At 47.1% G+C, this 27,588-nt stretch overlaps 1 protein-coding gene across 3 annotated transcripts in view; it reads left to right on the forward strand.

The window, feature by feature from the left end:
- The first annotated feature begins 307 nt into the window (after positions 1-307).
- Positions 308-27,588, forward strand: part of LOC138303890 (chloride channel CLIC-like protein 1) — a 1,109,212-nt gene continuing 1,081,931 nt past the window's right edge. The window contains exon 1 of one of the 3 annotated variants that reach the window (XM_069243419.1): positions 308-461. The gene's annotated coding sequence lies outside the window, so the exon portion shown is untranslated. The remainder of the gene's footprint in view (positions 462-27,588) is intronic. The other 2 variants (XM_069243421.1, XM_069243420.1) reach the window with 2 other exon arrangements.

Consider the following 27,588-nt stretch of genomic DNA (forward strand, 5'->3'; position numbering starts at 1 on the left):
AGGACTAGTCGAACTAGTCGCGCATGGAATTTAGACGCGTGGCAGATATTGTAATAGCAATTTAAGTGCCCCCGACAAATGAAATAAATTTTCAAATGCACAGATCCATAATCGCAGCCTTTGCTTTAAACAGCGATTTAAGGCGTCTAGTTGCTTACAAGCCCAGTCGAAACAACCCAACTAATGGTAAACAAGGTAAAACTCCCGCTCTAACATGGCCTCTATTTGTCGGTTCTTTTCACGCAAAAGTTCCTCCTGCGATCTCTATTTATGAACTACAACCGGCCAGCGTAGTCCTACTTTAGTTTCTATCTCGTGGCGTCATACTCGGCTTTTGATTTCGCGTTCTCTAAAGCTATTACACCTGTCTCTGTTCGGCTTCCGTATTGCGCGGATTTTGATTTTGTTTTAGTAGTGGAAGCTTCTTGTCGGCGTCTGGCATTACTCTTCCTGGGGGTAAGGTGAGCTGGTGTGGGAATATTACGGGATGTTTGCCTAGCGCCACTGCGAAAGGCGGCGTAGTGCCGTAGATGAATGTAGAGTAAATGCTCTAAGATGTCTTTTTATTTATTCCGTAGAAGTGGCAATTATAATAATGTTTTGGGGGATATCGGAAAACGAAAACAATTGTGTCTTTCAAGGGTTTTGATTTTGTGTTTTGTTTATAATACAGAAACTAGTGATGAGTAAAATACTTGAATAACTCTGTCAGTGATTAATTTGCCATTATGTCTTTTACTCACGGTGCCCCTCCATACATGGAACCAACCATAAGCAAATCAGTCTCGGTCATGTTACGTTGGAAAGAGTCCAGCCTGAATTTCCAGGCCACGTTCTCCCTGAAAAGAAACACAATCATCCCCAAACTATCTTCATGCTTGTGGGGTGTAATCTGCAAGGTGCAATAAGTCCTATGACACACTGAGCTATTGTTTTGATGTGTGGGCTTACCTGTTACACCTAACACATCCTAAAGAGAAGAACAAAAAGGATGATGGGTGGATTGCTTTGATATATCCCAGTCATTGGTAATTACTCCGTGTCACAATCCAGTCCATCATTTAATGTTCACTCTTGACAGGAAACAACACAAGTATTTGCATTGCAGTGGGTCTTGAGTTTGCTCGAGTTAGATCTATTATCGTTGTAAATTCCTAACTGGACTTTACTTGCCACACAAACTGAAAATAAAAAGTAAAATAGTTGACATGAGCGAGCTGATTCAAAGCGCCACCGCCGCCATGAGCATGAGCGCCAAGGAGAGACACAAAAGGAAAAAGAAGTTCGCTCATAGTCAAGGTTATCAGCAAAAATGCAATTATCCAAATAACCGGTTCGATGGCCAAGGCAGAAACAAAACTGCCCCATAGAGGGCTAAACGTAAAGCTTTTACCAACAAAAACAAAGGATTTTTGAAAGGCAAGCCAATGAACAAGTGATAGTGATGGGCGTGCGGTGGGTATGGTTAAAAGCCCAGATACATACCAACACATCGGAAAAGCAGTGCTTGCACACAGCTATGTTCAACCTAGTAAGCAAGTCACTTTTGACCTTTCTGTGAGGTGAAACACCTCATCCCCCTTTGAAGGGTATAGCAAGCAATCCCAGACAAATGTTATCATCGTTGGGCCTGATCATGGTGGTGGTGCTTGAATTTTATAGCACACTCAAATCGTTACCCAGAGAGCAACAAACAAGTGATAGTTGTAATACTTGAATTAATCTCAGTTAGTCCCTGGTTATTAGGCCAAGTCAAATAAGACAGCCCTGGGGTTGCCAGTGTTCTTTTCCAGAGAGTACCTGGCATGTAGCTTAGATTGGACGGTTTCTCTTAGAGTAGGCCCAATTCTGATTTGCATATGGCCTCTCCTTGTCTGAGGTGGCATAGTGGTAAAAAGACAGTAGACACGGGGCAGAATAATTTGCCAGTGGTAGAGAGTTTTGCAAGCGTTGTGCCTATCACATTTGTGTTTCAGTGTGATGCTTTAAGTGCAAAATCCGTTTCTTGACGTCAGCTTAATGCTTGTTGTGCTGCTTGTCTCATGCTATACATTACTAATGAGGGCCAATAAAGGAGAAACAGGTCAGTTTTGTTTTTGTGGTTGTCTAGATTGGACTTGACCAGGCAGGTTGGCCTGTTCTATTGGAGCAGAATAAAGCCTGATTTTTGATGTGGCTCCTGTTGTTTGCATGCCATTTCATGTGACACGTTCTCTCCTAGTTGCACCATCTAAATTGTCTTTAGATGGAAACTGAGTTTTTCTGACTACACAGTGTGGGTGGGTCCTGCCTTATATTTCTTTTGATAATTTATTTATAAGGTGACACGTATAGTGTAACCATCAATTACTCTTAGAGGTCGACACATCTTTGGACTCAGGAGTGAGATGGTTAACAACAATGAAATCAAATCTATACACATCACTTTTCAACGTGGTGGGATGTGTTGTGTAGCTCATTTTGAAAACCTTATAGCTTCTCAACTAGTGGAGAAAGGGTATACATTGTCATCATAGCTCCTTTTAACAACTTCCACCTTGCTGCTTCTCAAACATACTAAAAGGTAGCATCCTCTGCAGTCCCCTTAAATAGACTCCAAAGTAGAATTTCTATTCCTTGCACGGTTCCTTTCACAATCCATAGCTCATTAAAAAAACAAATAATAATGGCAAGCTTCCCATCCAAAGCAGAGGCCCAGCATCAAGGCTGAGAAAATGTCTCAGCAAATTCAGAGCTCTCTGATGAACCTCTGCGTATGATTTGATTCTGTGTATTCTTAACACACAAAGGGAAGCTAAGGTATTGTTTTCTAGGCTAGCATAGTCCTAGTTTGTCACTTCGTGCTTTGTATAGCTGTGTAATTACACTAGAGAAGACTGCAGAGATGTGCTACAATATGGGGGGAAATTAAGTAATTTCTAGCTGATTTTGAGAGAGTCTGCTCCTGCACTGGACCGTTTTGAGTGCACTTTTGACATTGAAATCTGGTCTCCTGTCTGCCAATGAGTAGCATATATAGTCTCTCAGCTCATGCTCCATTTGGTAAAAAAACTAAAAAGTAATGGGTGGAGTTCTAAAAATAATCTGGACAGCTGGTAATTACTTTGAGCTACATTACATCACAAGGCTGACTCAAGGGAGTTATTCTCCTGGCAGGTTGCCAAACCTTTTCCAGGTTCCCGGTGTTAAACCTGATGAGTGAGAGTTGGCAACTGGTGAACACCTCCTCACCCCCCCAACCATGGCACACAGAAGAGTTTCTCAGTCTTTCCTTCTGTGGGGCCTCCATTTCTGGTAGAGCAATCTTGACACAGTGTTCGTTTCTGTCTAATTTTTATGCTAAGTTTTCAGACAGATTGAATATTTCGTAGACCAATCTCTGGGACTGGTGTTGAGTAGCTACTACTTTTTACATATTTATTCAAGACTCGTGCGGCCATGGCCCTTTTGTTAAAGTGTCATTGTGAGGTGGGTTTGGGAGTCTCTTGTCAGGGCACACCCAAAACATAAGTACAAAAAGGGGGAGGCTTCCACACTACTGCTCCACATGTTGGGGTGGATGCTTGTCTTCCATACTACCCCTCCACATGTTGGGGTGGATGCTTGTAAAGAGCAATGATGTATAAAGGAGCAGGCGGTTCTCCTATACTTCTAAAGTCTCCTGTCACCAAAACACCTATAGTTTGGCCCATTAAAAAAAAAATACTAATTATGCACCAGCATTACACATAGTATATTGCAGTTGTCAATTGTTTGAATTGTTACTCAAGTAAAACGTATTCAGAGCTCTTACACAAAAAGATGCAATTTTTTATATTGTGCATTTTTTTGGGGAAAAACACACCTGCCATTCATATGAGTCTAAGATAATGCCGTGGTTGCGTGCGTGGGTGGAGGGTGTTGGGGGTGGTCCTAGGGCGGTGGGCCACCGGGAGTCGTCCCATATTGTCTTGTTGGGGCTGAGGATGATGATTTCTGTTTTGTTGGAGTTGAGTTTGAGGTGGCTTGCTGTCATCCATTTGGCAATGTCGAGGAGACCGGCGTGAAGGTTTGTCTTGGCGGTGGAAGGGTTCCTGGTGAGGGAGATGACGAGCTGGGTGTCGCCTGTGTACAAGATGATGCTGATTCCGTGGGGGTGTAGGTTGTTGGCGAGCAGGGCCATGTAAATGTTGAAGAGGGTAGGGCTGAGGGAGGATCCTTGGGGGACGCCGCAGATGATCTTGGTTTCTGGGGACTGGAAGGGAGGGAGGCGGACTTTCTGGGTTTTTTCGGCGAGGAAGGAGGTGAGCCAGTCCAGGGCCTTGTGCCGGATTCCTGCGCCGAAAAGGCGTGCGCGGAAGATTTGGTGGCATACAGTGTCAAAGGCTGTGGAGAGGTCCAGAAGGATGAGTGCGACAGTCTCGCCCTTGTCTACTCTGGTTCTGATGTCGTCAGTGCAGGCGATGAGGGCGGTCTCAGTGCTGTGGTTCTTGCGAAATCCAGACTGGGAGGCGTTGAGTACGTTGTTTTCCTCTAGGAAGTGAGACAGTCGAGTGTTCACTATCTTCTCAGCGATCTTGGCGGGGAAAGGGAGTAGCGAGATAGGGCGGTAGTTCATGAGGTCTTCTGGGTCTGCTTTGGGTTTTTTGAGGAGCGCGTTGACTTTGGCGTGCTTTCAGGCGTCTGGGAAGGTTGCAGCGTAAAAGGAGCTGTTTATTATGGCTCGGAGCTGGGGAGCGATGGTTGGGCTGGCCTTGTTGAAAATGTGGTGGGGGCAGGGGTCTGTGGGGGAGCCTGAGTGGATGGAGTTCATGTTTTTTTTTGGTTTCTTCGTCATCGGTAGGGGTCCAGGTGTGTAGTTGGTTGGTGTGGGGGGGTGTTGTGCTGTTGGTCATGTCGGTGGTGGCGACAGTGGGTGCGGATTATGTGAAACTGTTATGTATGTCTAAGATTTTGAGGTGAAAGTAGTTGGAGAGGGAGTTGCAAATGTTTTGGGTGTGAGGGGGGTCGATGGTGCTGGATTTGGGTTTGGTAAGCTCTTTGATGATGTTAAAGAGTTCCTTGCTGTTGTGTGCGTTACTATTTATGCGTTCTTTGTAGTAAGCCCTTTTGGTGGTCCGGATGAGTTGGTGGTGTTTGCGTATGGTCGTTTTGAGGTTGGAGAAGTTGTTCATAGAGGGCTCTTGGTGCCATGCTTTCTCAGATTTGCGGCATTCATGCTTGGAGTTCAGTGGTGAACCAAGGGGCGGTCTTGATGGTGCGGGTGTTGTTGTTACTTTTCAGTGGTGCGAGGGAGTCTGTGCAGATTGTTAGCCATTGTGTGAGGTTGTGAGCAGCAGTGTTGGGGTCATTGGTAATGGGGGGTGGAGCTTGTGTGAGCTTGGCGTTCAGGTGTTCTATGGGGATCTTGTCCCACATTCGGTAGGGTGTGGTGTGTTCTCGGTGGTGGGTGGGGGGTTTCGTGAAGGATAAGTGGACGCAGTGGTGGTCGGTCCAGTGGAGTTCGGTGGCGTGTGTGAATGTGACGTGGTTGCTGGAGGTGAAAATTGTGTCAAGCGTGTGTCCTGCTGAGTGAGTGAAAATGAAGGTGCACATGGTGTGCCCCTTCAAAACCTAGAGCCGAACTCTGTGTCTCATACCTTGTCACAGGAAGCCCTAAATGCAAACACATTTGTAATATATGCAGAGGCAAAAAAAAACCTCGACACAGAGGCACACACTCTCCAAAGCCATGCAGGGGACCTTTTCTGTCCCAGCAAGAAATAAATAAACCCATCTCATTACCCAGTGCCCAGCCCATAGGACTTTTCCCCCTTTTCAACTGCCCTAAACACTAGGAACCTGGGGATAATTTTCATATGAGACCAAAGTCAACTTGTTGGTCAAAGGCATCCATAAGAGGACTTCCAACGACAAAAAAAAGTTTTTTTCTTTCCCCAAGCCCGAATGTGAGTGGAGTTGATGGGAGCCCCTGCCATGGCACACCTTGACTCCAGCAACATTACACAGATCACCCTAAGGTACTCGTTACCAGGTTACAGAATCTGGTATATAGACTGTGCCCAAGTCTTCTCAAACTAGACCACATATGGCCCGCTATGGAAGCTCTCCACTGTCGCCCAACAGAAGCCAGGATCAAATTCACTGTTCTGTACACCGTCCATTAAGCTTTTTGGGGAAAACGGCACAGAATACCCGCTGTCCGCAGTCTCTGGCTCTATACTATACTAGCCTATCCTATACTATCCCAGCAATGATCATTCAGGGAGAAGAAGCAGGTAGAGAAGTAGGCACATCCCTAGCTTTGCAGGTCCGTAGTCTGTTGAATGGCCTTAGGCACTTACACTCAGGGGATTCATACAAACTTTAATATTCAGTTTTACTTTTTAAATTGAACTTGTGACAAATCAGTAGTGAAAGTCAAAATCTGATGAAATGTGGCATTCACTCAGACGGCAGAACTCTTAACTTATCCTTACTTGTGACCAAACTGTGCAAAGTTATCTCCTCTTGTGCTCAGAACTAACATGTAGCACTTTATAAAACTGATCATGATATAAATGTAGCTGACTGTTTTACGCCTGGCAGTTTTTTAGAGGCAAAGCCGATATTTGGTTGACTATTCTACAAATGTGAGTTTCTTTCAGAGACTATAGAGCTTCACAGTCACCCATGTCAAGTAAGAGAACTTAAGGCAATCTGGACTTTTTAACCAGCAGCATTGTCCCTTCTAGGGCTTCAGTTCTGTCTTTTTTCTCATTTAAAAGGGCAAAGTATTTCACTTGATATGAGGCCACTTAGCAGATATGACCAACTCCTGGCCAGCATTTATGAGGCAGGTTAGGAAAGAGACAGTTGTACTTGCAATAAAATAGAAACTGTTATTAGTGAGATAAATATTGCCTAAGTAACCATTGATTTCTACATTTCAGCAGCAAAGACGGCTCTGAGCATTGCATTTCCAAGACTGATTTAATTCCTTTTAATCTCTTAGAATATTCAGGTAGACAGCGAAAGGAAGAAAGAGAGATGCTGACAATCACAGTCCCACGCAAAGAGACGCTGTCAGCATTAGGTCACTAAGAGCTGGATTTCAAAAGCTTCTGGCTGCTTACTACTTCTGCCCTCAAAGTGTGCCATCAAGAGGCACATTTTAGAGCAGGCAGATTTTGCAAGTACAACTTCTTCCCACCACAGGCCACACCTTTGAGCATCCTCCACCTCCAAAGTAATTTGTTCAGAAGATGGCATAGGCAAGAGCAGCTGTGTGCAACACTGATAGACCCAAATCACTCTACATGGACACAAATTGTGATCCTTGCCCAAACCCTTGGAAGACCCACATGTAAATGGTATTCTCACCCTTAGAAGATGCTAGGGAACATAGATATGTGTCAAACCTTGGCAGGGATATGTTCTTACTTAAGGAAGAATTAAGGGTCTTCAAAGTTTTCTTTTCCAGGCAACCAGGATGAGGGGCATCTGGTACCCAGCATTAGAACCCTTAGGATGTGTAAATATTGAAAGTATATAGTTGTGATATGTGTCAATACAGCTCTGTGGTAAAAAAAACAGGTATACTTAAGCAGCAGTTTATAGCCTGTTACCACCTTGAAACCATAGAAAGCCCTTACCATGTCTGGTACCCCCATGCTCAGGAGACCTGAAGGAATTCAGATGGTGCTCTGCAAGGATCCACTCTTATACAAGTGTTACTGAAAGGAATTAAGTTTTGGAAAAAATGCTTAAAATCTGACCATTGTCATATTCAGCACATTATCCTCACCAGCCATTCTAGGCGAGGGAGATCTGGCTTGTACTACGTCTTTCTCTAGGTTGTACTGAAATAGGAAACATGTAATTTTAAAACTTTACCTATAATACAGAGCTTGTTGTCTGTCAACGAATGAAAAGTACACCTTAGACTGTCTTTCTGCTGTAACTTAGTGGTCTGGCCTAATTGTACATGGTTGATTGCAAGGGAAATCCACATATATTTGGTATCTCCAGACTGTAGACCACCTGGACAACGTTTCCTCAGGGTTCAGGGATTTATGTTTGTCTATTTGAGAAATGCAAGAAAATATTGAATTTCTTGAAAAATGGCTGCACACTTTTCATTATTTTTTCACACTTAAATTAGATATTGATGTACACTATACCTGAAAATGATTTAAAGCATGTTGTTTTTTAATGCACAGCGACCAAAGCGATACACGTTTTAATACCCTAACATTGGTTTTTTTTTTTTTTTTTTTTTTTTTTTTGTGGAACAATCCCCTACATTGGAGGTGTACAAATACCCTGTAAGTGAAAAGGGTTAAAACAAGAATAGGTCGACATATGACGAAAAAAGATGAAAATGTTGAGAGCGCTGGCTTAGTAGATGGAAGAGCATTGAGTTAAATGAATCGCATTTCTTGTACCCATGAGGGTTAATAGAAATAGTGCACTGAGTGTAAAAAGCTGCTAAATATTTTGTATGGTGTTGATTTGTGGGTAGCTTGGCACCATTCCCACAAATGCTGCACAGACTCTCATGAGGTTTTGAGCAATAACAAAAACTTCCACCCTAAATGAATGCCTTTATCACACAGTCTAGTTGTTGGGTGCAATGATCTTATGGCTGTCAAACTAGCAAGAGCTTTTTGTCGGTTCACACTCTTTGATGCTAGTAACAACATCACAGAGATCGTATTTAAATCCGCCTCAATGACTGTGTACACTGAACCTTGATGGAAAATTAAGATAACTTAATCATTGACAAATACCATAGCTGTGGACTGGACTCCATTAAAACTGACCTAGTTTATTATTTATTGTTTTTTTTCTAAAGGGCTTATTTTCATGTGCTGATAGGTGCTAAGGGTGCAATAGTCGATGAGGGGCGTGGTCAAGATGGTGACCCGCGCAGACACTTGTTGAATAGCTCTGCTCCCGGCCCAGAAATAATCCCTGTTGACACCTTCTCTGGGCCCCTCCAGATGTCGGAATTGTGAGCTCCTTGACCCCGGGCGAGGGGGGCAACTCGTTTGTGCCCGCCGGTGAGAACTGGTGCGCCAGAAGGCTGGGTGGCAGTGCGGCCTATGCGGCCGATTCAGGGCGCAAGGCAGGGCCCTGCTGGGGCCTGCTTGGCTGCCGTACGGACAGAGGAGGTGCAGTGCGCTGTGGCCCTGGCTGTGGGCATGCCCACTGTAACTGGCGACTCCTTGTGACGGAGAAGTTCGTGAGCAGACTGTGTGGCGGAGGCGGAGTACAGCATTGCCTCTGGGGCATGAGAGGCACGGAGACGTTGTGCAGCGCAGACAAGCCCGTGGGACAGTGAACTGGTCGCACAGTAGCCCAGGACTCTGGTGAGAGCGCGCCATATGCAACTGCCCTCTCTGGAGGATTGGGGAAGTGCCCCCCCTCTTCAGGCATCCTGTGTGGCCCCCTGGCAGAGATGCTTGCACCCATAGTGAGAACCTCCTGTTGAGGGACTGGGTGAGGTCCAACACCGGAACACTTTTACACGGCTGGTAGGGGAACTACAGGGAGAGCTCCTGTCCCTTTTGGAGGCACTAGTTGTAGTAGTCACATCGACATAACTGCGTGACAAACAGACTTGTGCGTAGGACCAGCTGTTTGGAGACCTCACTGATAGCCTGTATAGGCCAAATACGATGCAGAAGATCAGGACTTTTTTGACCGGCTCAGGAGCACCAGGAATGTTTATTCTGGGGCGACCCCATTTGATCACGCTGCAAGGTGTGTGAAGTGCCATAACCGGGAAGGGGCAGCGACCCTCAGTATGGAGAATACTACTAGTCTTTGGCTCGGTTAATTGGTAGCTGGAAACACTAAACAGGGGAGTAGCACACAAGTGAGTGAGTTCCCCCACCCAGTAGCACTTGTGGTGAAACCAAAAGCAGCACGATTGCTACCACTTGCGGAGGGAGCAATGTCACTCCTGCCCACTGTTGCTAAAGACAACACGACAACCCTCCACCAGATGAATGAAACTCTGCAGGTTCATTCTGCGAAATTCGATAAGCTTATACAAGTAGTGCTGGACACCAAACTGACTTTAGAAGTAAAAATAGACTCTGTGGCGCAGGAGGTCAATTTGCTTAGAGTTGACCACCGTAAACTAATCCAAAGGGTGTCTGGGAACGAGGCCTCAGCAGTAGTACAACCGGAGATTAGACCTTCAGAGCCAAATAACACAGCTGACAGCTGAAGTCTCTTCTCTGCAGTGCAGGGCAGAAGATGTAGAGGGTCGCCCACGAAGAAATAATATTTGTTTTTTTGAGGATTTCCAGAGCTTGAAACATGGTTGAAGACCATGGTGCTCACTAACAATATACCCCCTTTATTCTCCATTGAAAGAGCGCACCAGATCCCAGGTGGGCCGCCAAGACCTGGAGCACCACCAAAGCCGCTAATAGCCCGTCTCCTCAATTTCCAGGACCGCGATCGGATTCTTCAGTGCTTCCACACGCATGGTCCCTGCAGGATTGACAACGCTGATATTACGGCCTACCCCGACTACACCATGGAGGTGAAACGCAAGCAAACTTCTTACATAAAGATCACACAATTACTTTGTGAGTGCAACTTACTCCCTGCTGTATCCGGCTCGGCTCTGGGTGGTGGATGAAGGAAAGACTCACATTTTTCCATCACCTGAAGATATATGGACGTGGTTGCATGCCAAAGGACTGATCAAATCACACTGTGAGGAATTTCTAGAGGGAGCCTGGCGGACACCCCAACCCTAACGCAAAAAGAGATCTGGCCTTAAGATGTGCCCATCCAGGGTGCAAGCGGTTGAGGACCAAGCACAGGCACTACTAGAAGCGACCTAAATCACATCCAATTCATACACTGCCCTCCGCGATAAGGCAACAGACTCTGACTTGTCGCTTGGCCGTTCCAGTAGATCTACAGTTCTCTCGATGTTGGGCCTGGATGTGACTCCACGCACAGATGACGACTTTTATTATTCTACATTGATTTTGACTTATAATATTCAGGTCACTCCTCATGAGTGCGGTACATAGCGGCTTTTGGAAGCATGGAACGCCGGAAATCAGGCCCAAGATAAACTGTGCGTTTGGAGTGGCCCACTGCTTGGCCTGTACTTACACTTGCCCGGCTGAAGACTGTCGTCCTGAAGGGGCTGGTGATCGGGGGTGCATGATTTCAGTCGGTGAAAGGAGAGGTCCGGATGGATGAAGTGATCATGGCACTTGAAAAGGGCTGGCGGAGGCATGAAGAAAACCTCTTACGCTAACGCCCCCCCCGAACCCCGTCTCCCACTTTGTTAGGATTCCCCAATGGACACTGTTCAAGTCATGATTACTTATTGCACCTGTTGTGCTAACATGTTATTGGGAGGTCTAGGCCCTGTTGGCCGGGACCCCGGAGAGTCGAACACTGTTTATTGTTTTTGTGATATTATGTGGGTTTTCGATGCGGACGTTGAGTGCTGGAAGGGAGGGGCGCAGTGGGTGAGAGACAGGATGTAGGAAGCTGCCTCTGTATACTGTCTCAAAGTGAGAGATAGTGTGCACAGAGTCCAGGGGTTCCCCTTAGAGGTTGATAGTAGCAGTAATAGATAATAATACTAATGCTCTATTTGTGGTAGTGTGGTCGAGCAGTTAGGCTTATCAGAGGGTAGTGTTAAGCATTTGTTGTACACACACCGGCAATAAATAGGAACACACACTCAAAGATTTAACTCTAGGCCAATAGGTTTTTATATAGAAAAATATATTTTCTTAATTTATTTTAGAACCACAAGATTCAGATATCAAGTACATAAATTGTAAGGTATTGGCATAGGTAAATGTAGAACTTTGAATCAAAACAGTAATGTACACAGTTTAGCATAAAATGGCAATAAGCTATTTATAAAGTTGACACCGCAAAATTCAACAGTTCCTGGGGGAGGTAAGTAAAGGCTAGTTTGTCAGGTAAGTTAAGCACTTACAAGTTCAGTCTCCAGGGCATTGGGAGCCCACCGTTGGGGGTTCAAGTCAACCCCAAACACCCAGCAAGACATGGCTGGTCAGGTGCGGAGGTCAAAGAGGGGCCCAAATAACATAGGTGCCTATGAAGACTAGGGGTGCTCTGGTTCCAGTCTGCTAGCAGGTAGATACCTACGTCCACGGGGAGCAGAACAGGGGGGTTTTGTAGAGCACTTGGGGGGGGGGGGGCCTAAGCAGGCACACAAAATACACCCTCAGTGGCTCCGGGGTGGCCGGGTGCAGGGGGCAAACAAGGCGTGGGGTTTTGTATTGGAATCAATGGAGGGACCCGGGGGTCACTCTGGCGAGGCAGGCAGGGCACATGGGGGCTTCTCGGGCTAGCCACCGACTGGGCAAAGATGAGGGCGGCCTGGTGGTCACTCCTGCACTGGTAGTTGGTTCCTCTCGGCCTGTGGGCTGTGGGTGCAGTGCTTCTTCCAGGTGACAGAATCTTTGTTACTGGGTAGTTGCTGTTGGGTAGGGGGTCCTCTGGATTCTCTCTGCAGGCGGCATCATAGGGGTGCAGAGAGGTCGTCACAGGGGGGACACGTCGTTGGAGTTGTCTGGGGTCCTCTCTGCGATGTTGTTTTTTCTGGACAAGGGCCGGGGGCGTTAGGTGCAGAGTGTTGGGGACTCACGCTTCAGGAGTTAGGTGGGAGTCCCTTTAAAGATGGTTTCTTCTTTGTTGCTTTGGACAGAGATGCTGTCCCTGGGAGTTTTTGGGTCCTTTTGGGTTTGCAGGACAGTCCTCTGAGTCAGCACAGGTCGCTGGGCCTGCAGGATGTGTCGCTGTTACAGGTTCTTGGAATCTGGAGACAGGCCGGTATGCTGGGGCCAAAGCAGTTGTCGTCTCCTTCTTCTCTGTGGGGTTTGCAGGTCAGCAGTCCTTCTTGTTAAGTCGTCAGGAACCTGAGTTCCTGGGTTCAGGGTCGCCCATAAATACTAGATTTAGGGCTGTGTTTGGGGCTAGAGGGCAGTAGCCAATGGCTACTGTCCCTGAGGGTGGCTACACCTTCCTTGTGCCCCCTCCCTTTGGGGAGAGGGGCACATCCCAAATCCTATTGGGCTAAATCCTCCATGCCAAGATGAAGGATTTTCTAAGGAAGGGGGTCACCTCCACTTTGGACGCCTTAGGGGCTGTCCTGGCTGGAGTGTGACTCTGCCTTGTTTTTCTCATTATCTCCTCCGGACTTTCCACCGAAAGTGGGGACTGTGTCCGGGGAGTGGGCATCTCCACTAGCCGGAGTGCCCTGGGGCGTTGTAACACCAGGCTTGAACCTTTGAGGCTCACCGCCAGGTGTTAGTTCCTGCAGGGGGAGCTGTGAGGCACCTCTACCCAGGACACGCTTTATTCCTGGTCACAGAGTGCATGAAGGCACTCCCCCCATGTGGCCAGAAACTAGTCTGGAAGTGGCAGGCTGGCAGAGACCGGTCAGCCTAGCACTAGCAGTTGGGCTGGCATGCAGGGGGCATCTCTAAGATGCCCTCTGAGTGCATTTCTTAATAAATCTCACCGTGTTATCATTGTGGATTTATTGTGCTGAGACGTTTGATACCAAACCTCCCAGTATTCAGTGTAGCCATTATGGAACTGTGGAGTTTGTGTTTGACAAACTCCCAGACCATATACTCTTTATGGCTACCCTGCACTTAAAATGTCTAAGATTTGTCTTAGACACTGTAGGGGCATAATGCTCATGCAGCTATGCCCTCACCTGTGGTATAGTGCACCCTGCCTTAAGGCTGTAAAGCCTGCTAGAGGGCTGACTTACCTAAGCCACAGGCAGTGGGTTGTGGGCATGGCACTCTGAGGGGAGTGCCATGTCGACTTAGTCTTTTTCTCCCCACCAACACACACAAGCTGTGAGGGAGTGTGCATGTGCTGAGTGAGCAGTCACCAGGGTGGCATAATTCATGCTGCAGCCCTTAGAGACCTTCCCTGGCCACATGGCCCTTGTACCATTTACAAGGGACTTATCTGTGTGCCAGGGCAGTGCCAATTGTGGAGACAAAGGTACAGTTTTAGGGAAAGAACACTGGTGCTGGGGCCTGGTTAGCAGGGTCCCAGCACACTTTCAGTCAAAGCTGGCATTAACAAAAGTCAAAAGGTTAGGGGATAACCATGCCAACAGTGCAATTTTCCTACACAGGGGCCTGCTGGTTTCAGAGTCCTTTGATATAGACATACTCAGTGATTATGGGACAGAGGTCCACGCCTGTTACCACGTACTTACACTTATATGAAGGTTGACAGCTGCACAGTGGTAATGTGGAATGGCCAATCCAGTTAAACGTCATAGGATTCATGCATACTTAAAACGGCACAGAGTCCACACAGCGATTCTGCAAGAAACACCTTATAGAAAGAGACTGGAGTAGCATCAAAACTAAATAGCGTGGGCAGGCACATGGCACAGCGACTTCAGCATTTTCTAGAGGTGTGTTAATATGGATAGCTCCGGTGGTTCCCTACCTAGTTGAGCACTCTGTGGTGGACAAGGAAGGCTGATATGTGCTGTTGGAAGGCTCACTAGATGGTAATTCCCTATCTATAGCTGGAGCAAGGGAATTTCCTGAGGTTGATCACGCCAACACTTTTCCAAGACCCCACGGCCAATTGGATATGGTGTGGCGATTTCAACTGCGTACCCAATGTAGATTTAGATAGATCTCATCCGCCCTCGACAGGAGCTCCCAGTAGGAATATGGCGGGTGAACTGCGTCAATGGATGTCCGAAAGAGAGCTCCATGACATAAGGCGCCTTTTACACCCTCAGGACTGTGAATATTCCTTCTATTCCTCAGTGCATGGGCTACATACCCGTATAAACTTGCTGTTGAGCCCCCCTGGTCTGGCCCATGGTACTACCGAGGCGGACTACTTAGCTAAGACATTGTCCGATCATTGCCCCTTGAGGGCCAACCTGCGTTGGGGCAGACAACCCACCTCCGTACCCACATGGCGTCTACCGCCCAACATGTTGGCAGACCCTCCTTTCCAGCAGGAGGTGAGGGCTTGCATTTCCCAATACTTTGAATTAAACGGAAATACAGCCTCGACTTGAACAGCAGAGTTGGATGCTCACGAAGTCGTAGGAGGCCTTGCGGCCACAGGGGGTTTGCAGCACATGTTGGTACAGGAATTAGCCTCACTAGAAACAGATGTGTAGGGTGGAATGCGCTGTAGCAACAGGCTCAGCTGACCTAGCAGCACTTCACGCATGCACCATAGAGAGGTAGACGAGTGCCTGCGCATGTATGATTATTGCCATTATATCTCTAGGTCACATGTGGAGGGTGATCACTCTGGAAGGCTGCTGGCATGGTTGTTCCCGGGCGAGCAGCACTGCGCCCCTGTTGGGGCGTTGGGGCTAGATTCGGGAATAGTGGTCCGCACTCACTTGGCCATAAAAGATGCCTTTCGATGCTACTACAGCACGCTTTATGCGGCGAGACTGGACCCTCCGGCCACACAGCTAGCAGAGTTTTTTGACTCGCTCCCCCTTGCACATCTCAATCCACTACAGAGCATGGCGTTGGACGACCTATAGAAATTGATGAGATCCAAACGGCCCTGGGTCAATTACCTTGAAACAAGACCCCTGGTATGGATGGGTTACCAGTGGAATACTACACCACACAATTAACCGCACCATTCCTGGAGGTACTAGGTGTGGCACAAGAGCGGGGGCAATTCAGACTCACCACGTGAAGCATTGATTGTGGTATTGCCCAAACCATGCCGAGACCCCCTTGATGTGGCATCCTACCGGCCCCTATCGTCGTTTAATCTGGATTGCAGGATATTGGGTAAGGTCCTTGCAAACCAGTTGCTTCCATTAATGACTCATTTGGTCCACGAAGACAAAGTCAGGTTTCATACCAGGACGAAATACTCTCCTGAATGTGAGACGACTTTTGCGGTTAATGTCGGCCACTCCTGAGGGTGATCGTGACAGAGTTGCAGTATTGCTAGATATTGAAAAGGCCTTTGACACTCTTGGGTGGCCTTTGTGTTATTGTCTGGCATAGGGCCTACTCACATTACATCTCAGTTGTACAGCTCTCTCCTGGGACTTCTGGACACAGATCTGGCAGGAGCACAGGTGAGGTGGGTTGGGGTCCTCCATGAACCACTGGTGCAATCTACATGGGCTACAGCGATCCGAAGGAAGTGTCACGTAACCCTAGATTGTTACACCCAATTTAATTACTTGCACCAAACCTCCCTAACCCCTCACCGGCTTCATCGCATGTTCCCTCAAACTAATCATGTTTGCTTGCGTTGTGGAGAGCCGGGCGCTACATTCTATCACATGACAAGAGCCTACCACCTATACAGCGGGCTTCGTACAAAATCACTTCCTTAACAGGAGAACTAGTCTGTCACACAATGCTTCCTACACCTGAATCCTGCCTCTTAGGCATCTGCACCAGGTCAAGAACACACCATTCCCTTAATGACAGGGGCGTATTAATAAAAGGACTGAAGCTCTGGGACACCTTCATAGTAAAAGTTGAGGCTAAAAATGGCACTCGTTCCCCCTGAGCCAATGGTTCTGGTTTGACACGTATTAGGAAATACAAATATGTACTATCACCATAGTTCCACCCACAATCAGGAGAGCGCACCCCATTCAGGCTGTGAGTAAGTGCACCTGGCACTATAGGCCCCTATGAACAGTGGATATCATATGCCTGACAGAGTTTATACATCATCCATATGTATCATTAAGCATTATAGCTTCAAGGACAGTAATATCTGCTCAGCACAAGACGCTGACACCGTGGCAGCTACCAAACAATTTGGGCACACTAGAGGGGTATTACAAGGGTATCAGCAACTCCCATTGCGATGCTATGCCGGAAACGAGAAGGTGGGGTTGCTAATTGACCTTTTTGTACCACTTTGATGAATGGGTGTTACACACAAAATCTAGTTAACTACAGTTGGGGTACCCGGTCTTGCCGCTGCTGGTTGCCCTTCCCTCCCCCCTATGTTGTACTACAGTTAAATGATTATGATGACTCAAGTCAGATGCCATTTATAAGTGTTGTATAAAAGCAAATAGAGTACAAAAGTCCATATGAGAAAACATTTCTTAAATCAGACCACCAAAAATGTGATATATACTCGCCCTGTATGAAAAGTGGAAGGTGATGAACCAACCCTAAGATTTCAAACCCCATATCTTAACCACCTTATTTGATACCCTGATGGCATTAAAGCCTTGAACATGAGTAGACGAGGCAACATTGACACACTACCTACCATCAGTACTCACTATTACACCACAATCTAAACCTCACTACCCACCACTTTCACCCACATGCCCATCAGAGATTGAATCCAGGCCTGTAAAAAGCCAGCATTAACCAAGGTCCTCTAAACCCTGGCCTGGAGTAAAGCTACATTCCACAGGTTGAAATACTGTCACAGACCTCCATGTATCCACCACTGCCCCTCTGTTTAGGCTCCATCTGTCAACCAGTCTCCTAACCCACTCCCACTGTGCCAAAACAGCAAAACACAAATTGACTCTCCACAGAAGAACTTGACCACCCATCGGTATGATTCACATGAGATGTGCGATTGCTAACTTCACACTTAATTTCAGTCACTTACTACTGATCAGAGAATGCGTCTGTTATCCATTCCCAAAAATGAACTGTTACATCAAACTGAAGCTAGATTACATGCATGCGATAACAAATATCTACATGCAGCACTCTGTCTCTCTATCACAAGTACTCTCCTCCCAGATTCTGTTCCCCTGACTGTTACTACTCACTTGACATATCTATTCCTAAATTGCCACCATGCACACAGGTTCCAATGCTTTGAAGTATTTCACCATATCCATTACCTCTAATCAATGTTTGCTTTTAATTGTTTTCCTCAATGTGCAGCAATAAAGATGCTTTGGGCAAGGGCTGCTTCCACTGAAGACCAGCAACAACTTAATATGAAAGCACGTGCAGGGTGCAAGGTACCAAAATCAGTTGCATAATAAGGCAAACCATAAACAAATGACCCATGCTACCTCTGAATTGGTATTAAGATACCCATTACTGAGTGCAGAGAACTCTTTGCACCCCTGGGCACGTGTGCCACTGCATCTTGTGCCCTAATCATTCTACCTATAATTCCTCTCCATTTGCTATCTCCATGCTACTCTTATCCTTGCACCTTTTATAATCCTTGTCTGTTTACAGTTGAGCTCCTTGCTTGTCCTTATCCCCTTTCTCCCTTTTTTTAGCTTTTATTTCTCTCCTTGCTCCTCCTTACACTCCACTTTTTTTTCTCTGTTTCTGCTCTGCTGCACTTCTTCCTCATTCTGTCTCCTCTTTTCAGTCTACATCCTACTCTCCTCTCTTCCACAAAGTCCTTCTAATCTCCTTGTTCTCTCTCATTCCATCTTTGCTCTAGCAAATCTATATCTGGACTATACTTCTCTCTCACTTATCTTGTTCCTGTCCTTGTCTCCCACCTCCTTGTTTGTCAGCTCTCAGTCTACCTATCCTGTTTACGGATGTTTTATTTCTATCCTTCATATTTTTGTCCTTTCCTATCAGTACTCTTTTTTTTTTTTTTTTCCAATCCCTGTTTGTTGTGTTCTGTGTGTCGGGCGTGCCGTCATATACTGTTGCGAGCTGCCCTGCCAGCACAGTCTAGAGTTCAAGGGTCGTAAGATCTATGGCAAACTTTGTGGCATACAAAGGTTTGAACATTCTGGGTTGGTACCACCAAGGTTTGTTTGGTATGGTGCTGAAACCCGGAACTAAAGAACAAGTCCTAGTTGTCGAAGTCTCAAAAGAAATGGTACCGTTTGAGGATGAGTTTCCCAGTGTTTTTGCCCAGGGTTTGGGAAAAGTTTCAGGCTTTAAACACAGGATACAAATAAAAGATAAGGCCTATAAAACATAAGATCAGGTCTGTTCCGTTTATTTTGAGGGAGGATCTCAAAGCTGAGTTAAATAGGCTTCAAGAGAATGGAGTTATTGAGCCAATTGACTCTAGTTTAGGGCTTTCACCACTGGTGGTTGCCCAAAAACGTAATGGGGACATACGTTTATGTGTGGACTTGAGGAGTCTCAATAAATAAATTTGGGTGGATTCATATCCTCTACCCAAAATTAGGGACCTACTTGAAAAACGTAGAGGATCTGAGTGGCTTTCCAAGGTTGACCTGGCATCTGCTTATCACCAGATGGTGTTAGATGAGGAATCACACCATTTTACAGCCTTTAATTCCCCGTTTGGCACATTCCAGTTTTGCAGGATGCCGTTTAGGTTGGCCTCTGCAGCGTCAGCTTTTCAACGCATCATGCACAAGCTGTTAGGTGATGTCCAAGGGGTTCTGATTTTCCAAGATGATGTTTTGATTCATGCTAGAGGTTTGGAAGACCACAAAGAGAAAATTAGGTCTGTTTTCAAGATTTTTCAGTCTTATGGCATCTGTGTGAAGAAAGAAAAATGTGAATTTTTCAAGAGAGAGATTGAATTTTGGGGGCACTTTGTGTCCAGGAAAGGGGTAGCACCGCGGCCCGGGTTGGTAAAGGAGTCCTAGAATCTACAAAGATGAATTAGGATCATTTATGGGCATGTGTGAATATTATTCTAGGTTCATTCCCAATTATGGTAGTAAAGTGAAAGTGTTGTCCTATTTGCTTAAGAACAAAGTCCCGTTTGTATGGGACAGCGAGTGTCACTCTGCATTCTACAAAGTGAAACAGGAATTGGTTGATGCTAGAACATTGAGTCCATATGATCCCAGCCAATTGTGCATCATTACGGTTGATGCTAGTAGGTATGGGTTAGGGGCTGTGTTGTCCCAAGGTGCGGGGGAAACTGAGAAGGTTATTAGTTATGCCTCAAGAGTTCTATGTGAACCAGAGCTCGACTACTCATTAAATGAAAAAGAGTTACTGGCATGCTCCTGGGCGAGTGAGAAATTTAGAAGCTATGTCTGGGGCAGGAACTATGTGATTCAAACGGATCATAAGCCTTTGGTGTACATTTTAAATGGTGACAAAATAAACTACACAGCCCCCCGCAATACACGTCTCACCACGAAATTGTTACAATATGATTTCCAAGTTACGTACGTTCCAGGAAATGAAAGTTTTACAGCAGACTTTCTCTCTCGAATACCTATTAATGAGCATAATTCTATTGACTTGGAGGATGATATGAAAGATTGTTTCATAGCTCCTGTTGATGTAGAGGTGTCCAAGGTGTGCACGGAAACGGTGTGGAGGACGGCTGAGAGCAGTGATGTGGTGTTGGGCATTGTTAAGCAGCACAAAATCAATGGCTGGCCAAAGGAAAGAAATTTGAATTCAGAGGTCCAACTGTATCCTAAGGTGTGTGATGAGTTGTTGTAGGAACGTAGCCTCTTTCTAGCCTTGTTACCCCCACTTTTGGCCTGTTTGAGAGTATATGTCAGGGTGTTTTTACTGTCTCACTGAGATCCTGCTAGCCAGGGCCCAGTGCTCTTAGTGACAACCCTATGTTGTCCGTGTATTTAATATGTGTCACTGAGATCCTGCTAGCCAGGACCCCAGTGCTCATACGTTTGTGGCCTATATGTGTTCTCTGTGTGGTGCCTAACTGTATCACTGAGGCTCTCCTAACCAGAACCCCAGTGTTTATGCTCTCTCTGCTTTCTAAAATTGTCACTGCAGGCCAGTGACTAATTTTACCAATTCTCATTGGCACACCGGAACACCCTTATAATTCCCTTGTATATGGTACCTAGGGTATTGGGGTTCCAGGAGATCCCTATGGGCTGCAGCATTTCTTTTGCCACCCATAGGGAGCTCAGACAATTCTTACACAGGACTGCCACTGCAGCCTGAGTGAAATAACGTCCACGTTATTTCACAGCCATTTTCACTGCACAAAATTAACTTATAAGTCACCTATATGTCTAACCCTCACTTGGTGAAGGTTAGGTGCCAAGTTACTTAGTGTGTGGGCACCTAGGCACTAGCCAAGGTGATCCCACATTGTTCAGGGCAAATTCCCCGGACTTTGTGAGTGTGGGGACACCATTACATGTGCGCACTACATATAGGTCAATACCTATATGTAGCGTCACCGTGGTAACTCCGAACATGGCCATGTAACATGTCTAGGATCATGGAATTGTCACCCCAATACCATTCTGGTATTGGGGTGACAATTCCATGCATCCCCGGGTCTCTAGCACAGAACCCGGGTACTGCCAAACTCTTTCCGGGGTCTCCACAGCAGCTGCTGCCAACGTCTCAGACATGTTTCTGTCCCCCTAGGGCCTGGGGAGCCTGGTCCCAGGAAGGCAGAACAAAGGATTTCCTCTGAGAAAGGGTGTTATACCCTCTCCCTTTGGAAATAGGTGTGAAGGGCAGGGGATGAGTAGCATCCCCCAGCCTCTGGAAATGCTTTGATGGGCACAGATGGTGCCCATCTCTGCATAAGGCAGTCTACACCAGTTCAGGGATCCCCCAGCCCTGCTCTGGTGCGAAACTGGACAAAGGAAAGGGGAGTGACCACTCCCCTGACCAGCACCTCACTGGGGAGGTGCCCAGACCTTCTCCAGTGTGTCCCAGACCTCTGCCATCTTGGATGTAGAGGTGTGAGGGCACAATGGACAGCTCTGAGTGGCCAGTGCCAGCAGGTGACGTCAGAGACCCCTCCTGATAGGTGCTTACCTCTCTTAGTAGCCAAGCCTCCTTTCTCAGTAGCCAAACCTCCTTTTTGGGCTATTTAGGGTCTCTCCTCTGGGCTATTCCTCAGATAACGAATGCAAGAGCTCACCAGGGTTCCTCTGCACTTCCCTCTTCGATTTTTGCCAAGGATCGACCGCTGACCCCAGGGCGCCTGCAAAACCGCAATAACGTAGCAAGACGACTACCAGCAACATTGTAGCGCCTCATCCTGACGGCTTTCTCAACTGTTTCTTGGTAGTGCATGCTCTGAGGGCTGTCTGCCTTCTCCCTGCACTGGAAGCCAAGAAGAAATCTCCTGTGGGTCGACAGAATCTTCCCCCTGTTAATGCAGGCACCAAACTTCTGCATCACCGGGCCTCTGGGTCCCCCCTCATCCTGACGAGCGTGGTCCCTGGAACACAGGAGCTGGGTCCAAGTGTCGCCCACATTCCAGTGGCCTTTGTGTCCAAATATTGGGGAGGTAAGTCCTTGTCTCCCCACGCCAGACAGCAAACCGTTGTACTGCGTGATTTGCAGCTGCTCCGGCTTCTGTGCACTTTTCCAGGACTTCCTTTGTGCACAGCCTATCCTGGGTCCCTAGCACTCCGTCCTGCATTGCCCAACTCTCTGAGTTGGACTCAGACGCCGTGGGACCCTCCTTTGTGACTCTGAGACGACCGCTGTCCTCAGATCTTCTAAGTGCCTGTTCCGGTACTACTGCGGGTGCTGCCTGCTTCTGCTGGGGCTCTCTGAGTTGCTGAGCGCCCCCTCTGTCTCCTCCTCCAAGGGGTGACATCCTGGTCCTTCCTGGTCCCCAGCAGCACCCAAAATCCTCACCTGCGACTCTTGCAGCTAGCAAGGCTTGTTTGCGGTATTTCTGAATGGAAACACTTCTGCAACCTCCAGCACGCCGTGGGACATCGTCTCACCAAAGGGGAAGTTCCTGGCACCTTCCATTATTGCAGAATCTTCGGCTTCTTCCACCCGGAGGCAGCCCTTTTGCACCTTCATCTGGGGTTTTGTGGGCTCCTGCCCCCCCCCGGACCCGCCCCAAACCCTCCCTACCCCTTGGACACTTGCGTGACTCTTGGACTTGGTCCCCTTCTTTTACAGGTCCTCAGGTCCAGGAATCTGTCTTCAGTGCCTTGGTAGCAGTTGTGGTTCTTGCAGAATCCCCTATCTCGTTATGTCTTTCTGGGGTATTAGGGTAACTTTACTCCTACTTTTCAGGGTCTTGGGGTGGGGTATTTTGGGCACCCTTACTGTTTTCTCACAGTCCCAGCGACCCTCTACAACCTCCCATTGGCCTGGGGTCCATTTGTGATTTGCATTCCACTTTTGGAGTATACAGTTTGTGTTGCCCCTAGGCCTATGTCTACCTATTGCATCCTATTGTGATTCTACATTGTTTGCACTACTTTTCTTACTGTTACTTACCTGTTTTGGGTTTGTGTACATATAATTTGTGTATATTACTTACCTCCTAAGTGAGGGTATCCTCCGAGATACTTTTGGCATATTGTCACAAAAATAAAGTACCTTTTATTTTTAGTAACTCAGAGTATTGTGTTTTCTTATGACATTGTGCTATATGATATAAGTGGTATAGTAGGAGCTTTGCATGTCTCCTAGTTCAGCCTAAGCTGCTTTGCCATAGATACCTCGAACAGCCTAAGCAGCTAGAAACACCTCTATTCTACTAAAAAGGGATAACTGGACCTGGCACAAGGTGTAATTACCACAAGGTACCCACTATAAGCCAGGCCAGCCTCCTACAGTTGTCAATTGAAGATGGTATTGTATTGAGGAACGATAAATGTGTACTCCCTTGTTGTGGTGTTCGTTCAAGGTTGGTAGACCATGCGCATGAGGGGCACTTAGGTGCCACAATGACAAAGAGACGTATCAGGGCTCATTATTAGTGGACCTCTATGGACAAAGATGTGGAAAAGGCTGTGAGTGGATGTTTCTTATGTAACAGTGCAGAAAAGGGATTAAAGGTCGTGAAACCACCGTTGCAACCCATATCTATACCTGACAGAGCTTGGGTTACAGTGGGAATGGATATGGTAGGGCCGTTCAACTTTCTCTCAAGTCAGATGCGCTATGCTTTTGTCCTGATGTATTACTACAGTAAATGGCTAGAAGTGTGGCTTTTTTGCTACGCCCACATCTGGTAGTGCCATACAGTTCCTCAAGGAAATTTTTGGGAGGGAAGGGTTTCCGGGGTTTATAATTTCTGATAATGGGGTCCAGTTTGTTAGTCACGAGATGGAAACGTTCCTGGTTGAGTCTGGTGTGAAACATTTGAAGAGTTCTCTGTACCATCCTCAAACGAATTCTTTGGTAGAGGGAATGAATAGAATGGTTGTTGTAGGAAAGTACCATCTTGCCTGGCATGTTACCCCCATTTTTCACTGTATATATGTTGTTTTAGTTGTATGTGTCACTGGGACCCTGCCAGCCAGGGCCCCAGTGCTCATAATTGTGCCTGAATGTGTTACCTGTGTTATGACTAACTGTCTCACTGAGGCTCTGCTAATCAGAACCTCAGTGGTTATGCTCTCTCATTTCTTTCAAATTGTCACTAACAGGCTAGTGACCAATTTTTCAAATTTACATTGGCATACTGGAACACCCTTATAATTCCCTAGTATATGGTACTGAGGTACCCAGGGTATTGGGTTTCCAGGAGATCCCTATGGGCTGCAGCATTTCTTTTGCCACCCATAGGGAGCTCTGACAATTCTTACACAGGCCTGCCACTGCAGCCTGAGTGAAATAACGTCCACGTTATTTCACAGCCATTTTACACTGCACTTAAGTAACTTATAAGTCACCTATATGTCTAACCTTTACCTGGTAAAGGTTGGGTGCTAAGTTACTTAGTGTGAGGGCACCCTGGCACTAGCCAAGGTGCCCCCACAGTGTTCAGGGCCAATTCCCCGGACTTTGTGAGTGCGGGGACACCATTACACACGTGCACTACATATAGGTCACTACCTATATGTAGCTTCACAATGGTAACTCCGAATATGGCCATGTAACATGTCTATGATCATGGAATTGCCCCCTCTATACCATCCTGGCATAGTTGGCACAATCCCATGATCCCAGTGGTCTGTAGCACAGACCCTGGTACTGCCAAACTGCCTTTCCCGGGGTTTCACTGCAGCTGCTGCTGCTGCCAACCCCTCAGACAGGCTTCTGCCCTCCTGGGGTCCAGCCAGGCCTGGCCCAGGATGGCAGAACAAAGGACTTCCTCTGAGAGAGGGTGTTACACCCTCTCCCTTTGGAAAATGGTGTGAAGGTAGGGGAGGAGTAGCCTCCCCCAGCCTCTGGAAATGCTTTCATGGGCACATTTGGTGCCCATTTCTGCATAAGCCAGTCTACACCGGTTCAGGGACCCCTTAGCCCTGCTCTGGCGCGAAACTGGACAAAGGAAAGGGGAGTGACCACTCCCCTGACCTGTACCTCCCCTGGGAGGTGCCCAGAGCTCCTCCAGTGTGCTCCAGACCTCTGCCATCTTGGAAACAGCGGTGCTGCTGGCACACTGGACTGCTCTGAGTGGCCAGTGCCATCAGGTGACGTCAGAGACTCCTTCTGATAGGCTCCTTCAGGTGTTGCTAGCCTATCCTCTCTCCTAGATAGCCAAACCCTCTTTTCTGGCTATTTAGGGTCTCTGTCTCTTGGGATTCCTTAGATAACGAATCCAAGAGCTCATCCGAGTTCCTCTGCATCTCTCTCTTCACCTTCTGCCAAGGAATCGACTGCTGACCGCGCTGGAAGCCTGCAAAACTGCAACATAGTAGCAAAGATGACTACTGCAACTCTGTAACGCTGATCCTGCCGCCTTCTCGACTGTTTTCCTGGTGGTGCATGCTGTGGGGGTAGTCTGCCTCCTCTCTGCACTAGAAGCTCTGAAGAAATCTCCAGTGGGTCGACGGAATAGTCCCCCTGCAACCGCAGGCACCAAAGAACTGCATCACCGGTCCCCTGGGTCTCCTCTCAGCACGACGAGCGAAGTCCCTTGAATCCAGCAACTCTGTCCAAGTGACTCCCACAGTCCAGTGACTCTTCAGTCCAAGTTTGGTGGAGGTAAGTCCTTGCCTCCCCACGCCAGACTGCATTGCTGAGAACCGCGACTTTTGCAGCTACTCCGGCCTCCGTGCACTTCCGGCGGAAATCCTTTGTGCACAGTCCAGCCTGGGTCCACGGCACTCTAACCTGCATTGCACGACCTCCTAAGTTGTTCTCCGGCGACGTGGGACTCCTTTGTGCGACTTCGGGTGAGCACTGTTTCACGCATCCTCGTAGTGCCTGTTTCTGGCACTTCTGCGGGTGCTGCCTGCTGCTCAGAGGGCTCCTTGTCTTGCTCGACGCCCCCTCTGTCCCCTGACGCAATTGGCGACATCCTGGTCCCTCCTGGGCCACAGCAGCATCCAAAAACCCTTACCGCACGATTTGCAGCTAGCAAGGATGTTGGCGGTCTTTCGGCGGGAAAACACTTCTGCACGACTCTCCACGGCGTGAGGGATCCGTCCTCCAAAGGGGAAGTCTCTAGCCCTTGTCGTTCCTGCAGAAACCTAAGCTTCTACTGTCCAGTAGCAGCTTCTTTGCACCCACAGCTGGCATTTCCTGGGCATCTGCCCATCTCCGACTTGCTTGTGACTTTTGGACTTGGTCCCCTTGTTCCACAGGTACCCTCGACTGGAAATCCATTGTTGTTGCATTGTTGGTTTGTGTCTTTCCTGCAGAATTCCCCTATCACGACTTCTATGTCCTTTGGGGAACTTTAGTGCACTTTGCACTCACTTTTCAGGGTCTTGGGGTGGGCTATTTTTCTAACCCTTACTATTTTCTAATAGTCCCAGCGACCCTCTACAAGGTCACATAGGTTTGGGGTCCATTCGTGGTTCGCATTCCACTTTTGGAGTATATGGTTTGTGTTGCCCCTATCCCTATTGCATCCTATTGTAACTATACATTGTTTGCACTGTTTTCTAATACTATTACTGCATATTTTGGTATTGTGTTCATATATCTTGTGTATATTTGCTATCCTCATACGGAGGGTACTCACTGAGATACTTTTGGCATATTGTCATAAAAATAAAGTACCTTTATTTTTAGTATATCTGTGTATTGTGTTTTCTTATGATATTGTGCATATGACACTAAGTGGTACTGTAGGAGCTTCACTCGTCTCCTAGTTCAGCCTAAGCTGCTCTGCTAAGCTACCATTATCTATCAGCCTATGCTGCTAGACACCCTATACACTAATAAGGGATAACTGGGCCTGGTGCAAGGTGTAAGTACCCCTAGGTACTCACTACAAGCCAGTCCAGCCTCCTACTGTTGTGGAGTGCATTAAGTGGGCTAAAACGAGCAAACTTGATGTGGAAGTGAACTCTGTTGTGGTTTTATCGTACCACCCACATTCGGTAACAACAATTTCTCCTTTTGAGCTTCTCAGGGGTAGACATACGTCTAGACTTTTTGTGGCTTGGTTAGCTAATGTTGTGGCTGGTAAACTTACAGTTTCAGTGGACAAGGACTCCTCTCAACCTAATTGTATCCACTTCTATTTCATTCAACCCTTCTACTTTACTTCATTTCCGTTGCCTTTTCGCCTCGTTTATCACCTTCCACACTGTATCCTTGTCTTCTTTTCTATGTAATGACAAGCTCCTGCACAGACCCATCAAATGGCTGTTTGGCCTCTGCTCAGCTATAATCTCTATTATGAGTTTTACCGCTGCCTGCCTGCCTGGGACTGGTTTTACTCTGTGACAATGGCTCTTCCCAAACCCCTCCCAGAGAAAGAGACCCACGCAGACCTAAACCCAGAGACACTTCAAATATATTCATAACAAAATCAGGGCGAAACTGTTCCTGGGTTGCA

This window comes from Pleurodeles waltl, chromosome 7 (assembly GCF_031143425.1).
Source record: "Pleurodeles waltl isolate 20211129_DDA chromosome 7, aPleWal1.hap1.20221129, whole genome shotgun sequence".
NCBI classification, from domain to species: domain Eukaryota; kingdom Metazoa; phylum Chordata; class Amphibia; order Caudata; family Salamandridae; genus Pleurodeles; species Pleurodeles waltl.